The 9,064-nt window shown below is 41.3% G+C and overlaps 1 long non-coding RNA gene across 2 annotated transcripts in view; it reads left to right on the top strand.

Moving 5' to 3' along the window:
• Positions 1-9,064, top strand: part of LOC308072670 — a 63,107-nt gene that overhangs the window by 27,946 nt on the left and 26,097 nt on the right. For both annotated transcript variants that reach the window (XR_013931727.1, XR_013931728.1), the window contains exon 2: positions 1,021-9,064. This exon is cut by the window's right edge and continues 26,097 nt beyond it. This is a non-coding gene — a long non-coding RNA (uncharacterized lncRNA). The remainder of the gene's footprint in view (positions 1-1,020) is intronic.

The raw sequence follows: 9,064 nt of genomic DNA, 5'->3' as shown, positions 1-9,064 counted from the left end.
TTCAGGGTGGTTCCCATTGTGCTCTCCTCCAATACACCTTTAGTGCTCCCCTTTTTGGTAGGAAGCAGTATATCATCATTTCCTTTGACAGACTTTTATATTCATGATGGACATTGCAAACTTACAGCTGCAAGGATGCTATTGTAGTTCATCTGTGCTATGGTTGTAATTTAAGTTGTTCTATCGGATTTGTGTTTTGCTGCCAAAAGCAAATGCGTTTAGATAAAGGATGATCTTTGAGTCAAACAATGGCATGTAGTAGATATGCTAATTAATATCTAACAGCTCTTTTCTCTAATGAAATTAAGTGTAGAAACATCTTAGCCATTTGAATGTGTTTAATCAAGTCACACCTCCATTTCTTTTGCAAATTATGCTGGGGATAATAGTCAAAATACCAAGTTATTCTGCTATGGAATATGCTGAAATTTAATGATAACTACTATTCTATTGAAACTAATTTAGAAGCTTATTTCAGACACTTCATTTAATGTGTTAGCAAAATAAATTGTAATTGTAAACAGCAGCTTCACATTGTGGTTTACTGAATTAACAATGGGATGCAGGAAGATGTAAGAAGTTAAAAGGATAAAAGGCCACTTGAAACCATTTTAATTTAAATGGTTTCCGATAACCACATTGTCTGGTGAGATTCCCCTTCCTGAGCCAGTTCTTGTAGCTTTTAATTCTTTGCTGTTGTCTTTTTCTTTCTATTGTGGCAATTGCTACAAATTGGCAACCGATGAGCTAAAAGCATGGTAATGCAGCTGAAATCGAGCACTAAATAGATATTAAATAGGCATGTAGCCGCCTATTTAGGCAACAAACTGCCTTTCATTCACTGTCTGAATTCCATAGCTATGAACAAATCCTTCAGATGCCTAAGTATGGGATTACCCTAATGTTCAACTTGACTCTATGAATAGGCTAGATGATTCAGAAGTGAATAAAACTGAGGGCTAGGTGTCCTGTCTCCCAGGCAGGACAAATTGCTTTTTACATCTTTTGTTTCACTTCTAGGAGAACCTCACAGACTTACATCAAAATCTGTTTAACAAAATTATGGTTGTTTGCAAGAAATGAAGGTTCTCCGGTAAGGATCAGAGTAACTTCAAGCTGGGAGAGAATGGATCTGTGCTCTGCTGGACGATCCGGTGTACTGAAGCAGAAGGCAGCTTGCGCCTGTCACTGCCGTGGTATTTGCACAGTGTTCTGCAGGTACGTATGAGTTTGCTTTACTTGGAGCCAAGCCAATCCAAAAGTCACGCAGCCACATCAACACAATGCTAAGCCCAGGCAGACGTGTAACAACTTAAGTCAAGGCTCTGCGTTGGTTAACTGCGTCTGTAGACCGTAACCTTTGGGTCCAATTCGTGTCCCGCTGACTTAGAACATGGACATAGTAAACAAGTCTGCCTGAGAATACTGTGATAGACAAATCCTGGGACTTCTGCTTCATTTTGGGTGCTGACTTTCTAGATGGCGAGACAGTCATGGTTACCTGTTCTTGGAATGGATCTGGCATTTCTCAGAAAAGCTACACATGTGAACCCCTGTTGCCCTGTTCACAGTGTAGTTCCTTTCCTTGGTATTGTCCCTGCATTTAGATGTACATTCACCGGTATTTCTTGCTGGTTCAGCCAGAGCTAAATATTGCAAAAAGGCCAAGTAAGCCAGTGCAGGTGACAGTATGTACTGTACCCCGCAGTCAGCCACTCTCAGTTCTGTACAGAATGGCAGTGAGCCTGACTCTCTTGCCCCTGACATGGCAAGGGAGTTCCAGTTACTTTGAAGTAATTTATCTTGTTTATAAATTGATGTTCAGAATACATTAATATGTTTATTGTGTTTTAATGCAAGACACAGAAGTTCTTGAGGGGCATAACTGGCTCTTTATTCCCATACAGGGTTAAGTAAAGACAGTGCAGTGATTTGCAGCAATTCTTTGAGCTGGTGCCTTTAGGCAAAAGGGCTTGTTTCTTGGGGTTGTCATTTCAGCTGAGAGATAGCAGAATAGATTAGATGACCAAAACACAAAAGCTAAGCTGGTACTGCCCAAGTGCCAGGCTTTGAGACAGGGACAGCTACAACTGAGAAAGTAGGTTCAACCTTCTCACACGTGAGTATTTGGAGGGATGTAGCAGGAAGCAGGCAGCTTGCCAGGGACGCTGGGCTGCTGAAGAGCAAAGCTGCTCCAAACTGCAGTGAGACACTTGCATGTGGGGATTTTCCCAGACCATTTTTTCTTCTAATCATTAGTGCTTGCTCAGCCTGTCCCCACAAGCATAGTCAACACTTCCTGAGCAGCTGCAGCTGGCAAGGTTGAACAAGCCATTTTAGCACAGGTAAACAGTTTTCTGCTTTTCCTTTAGGTGAGGTGGAGTTTACCAAATCCCAGTGCTTGTCCTGGAACAAGGCAGATACATTTCCCTACTTTACACAAGATTTTTGACTGAATCTTGTCTGCTGCACTTAATGGTGTGCCTTGGGTGAATGTCTTTCTCACATCTTGCTAACGTTTATGACAGGACTGACTTGCATGGTACCCCAAAAGAGGATCATAAAGGAGCTCCTTGTTGCTGCTGTATTTCCTGTTGAACTCAGTGCTTTTTGCACGTACCATCACAGCTACGTGGGGCTGGAGACTGCTGGTAGGAGATAAAAAATAAATAAAACTACCTTAGCAATGATCTGATGCACTTTCAGAACTGGGGCAGAGAGATGGCAGTACCTTGTCTCTTGAGATGAATGGTGCTCCCTTGTCAGAACTGGGAGATGGGCCTGCCTCTGGTCTTTTTCTGAAATGTATTTACTCTGTGTAAGCCTCTCCTTGGGGGAAGTCCAGTGACACTTGTCTGAAGCCACACACGTTGAATGTGAGGGTTTGTCCCTATCTTGTGTCTGGACAGTTTAGATGGTGCACAAATGAGTGATGTTACAGTTAAATCATTTGGTGCCAGCTCTAGAGATTCATGCTTCTGTAGCCAGAGGCTGTATACAAGCTCTTATTTCTATAGGAGGAGCCCATCCTATATGAATGACTAGGTGCCTTGGGCTACAGTCCAGCTCCCATTAAATTACCCTGTTTCACTGTCAAAACAAAGGAGGCAGCTTATTATCTTAAATCTGCCTCTGGCTAGCACAAGCTGTGAAGAAACTTGACAGAGGGAAGAAACCCCTTTGAAGTGTTTACTCACAAAGGTCAAGGAGCAGGTGCGCAGGACAAGGAGCAGGTGAGCAGCCCGTTTGCCAAAAGCAAGCTGCTGAGTCCAAGGCTGATCACTGCTGTAGACAGCAGAGCAGCTTTTGAGGTGCAAAGGCAGCCCATGTTAGGGACCGGGTCAAGATGTGGCTGGGGCTGCTGCAATATGTTTTATGCTGTCACCATAGAAGCAGGCTACCCGGTGGAAGCACCACACCTATTTCACGGTGACAGTACAGCTACTCTGCAGAAAGCTACTGCAGCATCTCAGTGCGTTACATTTTCTCCCAGATGGCTTACCAAGTTGTTGTGATACCCTGGGTGATTCCTTTAATATCTGCCGTGACAGAACTACGCATTTGCAAACTGTTTGGCAGAAAGTGACTTTTGACTTTATCCCAAAGCTTTGCACAGCATTGACAGGAGCAGAAGATAGCCAGCGCCCCCCCCCCCCCCCCCCCCCAATTTATTCTTGTCAAAAAGAATAACTCTGGAACTCTTGACAGACACACTGTTTTTAGAGTTGCTTTCTAAAATTGTACTCAACGCTCAGATTTCCTGAAACAGCATTTAAATGCCTAGTGCTATTCTAGAAAAACCTGATATCAGCATAGCATTTTGCTGACCATTTGGAACACCCTGTACATCGTAAGAACACATTATGACTATTTATCTCAAGTCAGAGTGTTGCCAGCGGGGATAACTGTATCATAACAAGCAATCTAAGCTCAAGGTTATTTGATTACCCTGGGGCACGGGGAGGAAGTGACGCACACAGACATGTTTTAGATTGTATCTTCCCTGGAACCTTGGAGATTTTCATAGACCAGACAAAGATATACATTTTTAAAATAAGAGGTGTCACACAGTATGAGAAACTTACCCAGTGTCAGATGGGAATTCTGTGGCAGGACTAAAAACCCTGTCTCTTAAAACTCACTGTCTTGGAAACAAGCCTACTCTATGTATTTTCATAATATTGATTCTTTCAAAAGCCCAGTTGCTTTGCTGGGTTTGGAGTGTGCAGATCATGGTCCATAGATGAGTGTGCTGTGCAGGTGTGCAGAAGCCAATAGCTACTCAGTCCATCTTGGTTTTGAACCAGGGAAACAGTCCCTGGAACCAGAGTTTGCCTTACAGGTCTGAATTTGGGCTTCTTACGTGATTTCAGGCCTTAAAACTGGATGTGGTTTTGTTTGGGGCTTTTTTTCCTCTGAAATCTTGGTTCTCCTGTCTGAAAGGTGTATTTCACCTGAAGGGATGGTTAGGTCAGAGGGGGGGAAGCCTAGGTCTGTAGCAGCTTCACATAACTACTGTAGCCAGGTCAGAATAGCTTCTGACAGTTGTTTGACACTGCCCATAATCAGCAACTTCCAGTTTTACTCCCAGTGTTGAAATAAATCTCTCGGTGACCTGAGTCACTTCAGCTCATTAGAAATTTTTTATTTTGTTTTTACCTGTTTGTGGCAGTTTCCTGAAGTTTGGGGTTCATCCAGCCGTTCTTTACAGAGGCTGCTGGAGGGCTGGCTGGATTTTTAAAAGCGTTTTGAAGATCACAATATATTGAAAAATATATGGGGAAAGTGTTTCATCTTGTTGGACCAGAGCTCTCATCCCATAGGCCTGTTTGGGGTGCAGCTGCACCTGCTTGTGTGCTGGTAGCTTTAAAGGGGGGATGCAGGGATTTAGGAATGTAGCAGTTCCTTCTTCCATGCCTTTGACATTTCTGTCCTGCTGGGGCTCTTTCTGCAAAAGAATGCAACCTCCACCAGGAAGAGGCTTGTACTTCCCAGCCATGTCCTCAGCTGCTCTGAATTTACTTCTTTTGATTTATATTGGGTGAGGATTCTGCTCCACCAATTACGTCTTCTTTTTAGGGATCCCAGCCTCAGGGCTTGAAAAGAACAGACGAAATACAGAAGCCATTAACTTTTTGAGACACATAGGGGTGGAGGAACATCATGGTCAGAGAGGCTGTACTGGAAGCAGAGAACTTGAAGCACTTTCAGCCAAGGTGCTCTAGGGGCATTCACGAGCTGTTTTTAACAACCGCAGTCCAGCAGGCTTTGCTAGATTCTTACTACATTGTTTGTGCAGTGAAATTAATTTGAGTCTGCTAATTGTGCTTGCAGTAGCTGCTGCAATCTGGAAAAAGGAAATACTGTGAGACCTTGGTTTGTATACCGCACATCACATTTTGCACAACCAGTGGCAGATTTGGATTTTTATTGATGAGATTGTTTCTTATATTTACATTTGGACAAATTTGAAAGTTCCTCAATATCCTGCAGCTAGAAAAAAAAATAATCTCCTGTTGAGTCTCTTAACTATTGTGTAAATAGTTTAGTATAACCATATAGCAGCTTAAAACACTCTTCATAAATATGTACTGTTTAAAATGATCCAGCTATACTTTCCCCACTTCTGCAGTGTATTGCTGAACCTTACAAGAGCCAAATTGATTTCACAGGAACTACTAGTAGATTAATAGTTGATGCATTAAAAGTAGCATTCATCTTTGAAATTAATTCAGCTTTGATTGTGATCATTTCTTAATATATTTCTAAAAAAATGAATTTGCTAGCATAAATGTTCAACAAAACAGCTAATTTAACTTAATCTTGTACTGTCTGTATTAATAAAAAGCAAATTTCAGTGTGTAATTAAGTCTCACTGAAAATCTGACTTTTCATTTGAAGAAATGTGATGTGTGGGGACAGAGATAAAGTAACTATTGTCTGGTCAAAATCAAATTGCCCCCTGGAGCAGCCTGCTGCTCTCCATCCTTTATACAGAGAGGCCAGACACTGAACCTCGTTCTTTAGGGTTGGTGCTTGGTGTTGTATCATATGAATTGCCTCCACCAGAGAACATGTGATAGGAGACAATCCTTGCACTGGAAAGATTATTAGAATATAACATAAAAGGGAATAGATAAAGAGTATAAAGTATAGCCTTTTTAAAGAATCTGGTCTGGGTCAGTAACTTGAGTGGTCACTTCCACTCTGGTTGCTCCAGGAATAGAGACAGCTTACCAGCGTGTAAGGATTGAGCCTAAACTCAACTCCATGTAATGCCTTTATTCATGAAGTCATCCTTTAAGTACACCAATACATAGCATTGCAAACCTTGGAAATGGCTTATGGACTTAATATGTGGCTAACATATATCTGTTGCGTTTCTATAAGGCAGGAACACAAGCAGCCAGTACATAATGAGACCAAGAGAAATGGACTAGGAAATTCCAAATCTGATATATGTTTTAGAGAGAGACAGAACATAAAACCTACTCACGAGACATTGACCTTCTTGCCACACTATATGAGTAGTAGATCTTGCACTGCTCAAATTCTATTATAAATGTTATTGAGTCCGAACTGAATTGAGATGTACTGATACTGGCCCAGCAAGAAAATTGTTCATTCATTCCCTGTAGCTTTTTGTCTTAGTATGTGAAAAGCATTATTCTCAACTGTAACTAATAAAGTACAGTGCGACGCGAAAAAATGGGCTGGTAGAAACCACATCAAGTTGCAATTGCTAGTGACAGAGCATCAAGCAAAGGCATCCAGTGGTGTTGCTGGAGTTCACCTTTACTCCGTGATATATTTCACTGCGGAGTCAGTCAGGAGTTTAGCAAAGCAGTGTGTATGACTCCTCTGTGGACTGCAGTGAAACCAGCGATGTTCCTGGAAGCTGAAAAATGAATCATTATTTTCCGTGGTTCCTGTTTTATGGCCCTATGGAGTCTTACCTTAGTCGCAAAGGACTGTTTTATATAGGAGTCCTTTACAGTTCATTAGGTGGCTAAGATGAAATTATGTAACGTCTAACATTTAAAAACTGCAAGAGATTCAGGAGGAGTGCTGAGAGCAGGAGGTGGCAGTTTTGGTATGAACTCAGTAAGGAGCTTTAATGAAATTAGTAAAGACAACATAGTATCGAATTAGACTATGAAACGTATTGCCACAGGGAGCTGTTGAAGCTGGGAGCTCTGGAGATCGGGTCACTGGTGTGGATTACAGGATATATTCACTATTGTGTTAATTTTTTTAGGAGGGCTATTAAGCTACATACGTGGGATTTTAACAGATATATGTGAATCAGTAGACATATATGGAGAAAGCAAAAGATTCCTCACCTTCTAGTTGAATTTTTTTACATTTTCTTCAGAGGGTTCCAATAGGGGCCTCTGAGACCTTTAGATCAAGTGCAGTTGGACAGTGCTGTATTTAGCATACATGTTATGTTACATGTTTGTCCTGTGAAAAGCTCTTGTTTTTCTTGAAAATCTTAAGACTTTTAGCATTTGGGTTTTTACCTGATTTTTTTTTCAGCTTTCTTGACCACCTGCCAGTGTACTGCGGTTTCACCGGCATGTCACAAGGCACTGAACATGAAGCATACTTGTTCCAGTATCCATAAGTATCAGTTTTGGGACCCAAGGAGGCTGTGCAAGCCAACAGTTTCTTCCAACCTCCTGCTAGACTGAATGGCATAAATTAATTCTTTTTTTTTTTTTTTCCTTTTTTCCCTTTAGAAATATCACTGCATCTCAAAACTAGGAGAAATTTGGATCAGCTTTAGCGATTGTTTTAATGGTTTGTATTGATAGTCTGTATTTCTTCCAGGAGCAAAATAATAAGTGCTCCTAAGAGTGATATTTGTTTGCCAGACTGTGTTGTAGCTAGCAGTGGCTAGTGGTTTTGGTTTGGTTTTTTGAAATGGAAGAAAATTAATTCCCTACTACTTACTCATGGTTTTTTTGAGGATATAGGTTTCTGAGAACCACTAGGTTCACTAGAGGACATTTAGAAAAAATATATTTCTAGGGGCCACATGTGGAAACACTGGCAGGAAATCACTAAAAATACTTAAAACAGAAGATATTTTGCTTTATGTTGTGAGGCTGCCTTGACCAGCTATTTGTCGTAATAGGAATCGTGTCGTAATAGGAATAGCTTGGATGTTAGGGTAATGAGAAAAGCCAGGTAGAAAGTTTGAGTTTGGTGTTACATCTTTTTTTGCAGTACACCTCTAATCCAAACACATTTTGGATGGATCTTAGTGGATCAGGTTTTGTGGGTTATCTTTCAAGACTTTGGCTTTCGTTTTGGGTTCAAAACAACACAGAAGAGTTTTAAACTCTGCTTTTATTACACTCTACAGTGTGCTCACAGTGGAGTTTGTCAGATGAAGATCTGCTTTTTTAGGTGCTCAAGTGAGTTTAAAATCATAAAAATGCTAACTTTGGTGGTGAATACCACCACCCAGGCTGGCACCTGTGTGGAAGACTGAGCCCCCTCTCTAGAATTAACTGTAGTGAGGCTATGGGAGGAGGGGGGGAAATCTTACAAAACTACATAACTTGTTAAAACCTTTACATGGAAAGTCTGTCTTCAGCTTCCTGCCCCTTTAAGCTACTTGTATGTTGCTACTGAAAACACCCATTTTGGGACCGATTACAGAGCAGCAACTGTCATTTCCTTTGATATTGCAAAAACCCATCCTGATTTGTGTTAAGATGTGCTACTCTTTTTATCAAACTTGCTTATTCCTGACACATGCAGTGCTTGTTCTGAGCAAATATGACCCAGAGCTACCTTCTCTTGAATGAAGTTTAAATGAAGTGTGCACCATATTTAAGTCAACTGAGGATGGCCTCAGCATCACAGATCTTTCCTGTTTCCTTGCCAACCCTGACCTAGTGGGGAATGGGTCAAAGCCTCGTGAATATATCCAGTTATTTCTGCTGTATCGGTCCCATCCCCTCATCGTTTCTCCTGCACATTCGTGGTAGGAAAATGGTTGATGTCTTGAGATCTCATTCAGTGTTTGTGTGGAATCATTTGACAGGCTCCA

This window comes from Falco punctatus (assembly GCF_963210335.1).
Source record: "Falco punctatus genome assembly, chromosome: 13".
Classification (NCBI taxonomy): Eukaryota; Metazoa; Chordata; class Aves; order Falconiformes; family Falconidae; genus Falco; species Falco punctatus.
The sequence above is the reverse complement of the archived record's forward strand: the minus strand, read 5'-3'. Positions and strand labels throughout refer to the sequence as shown.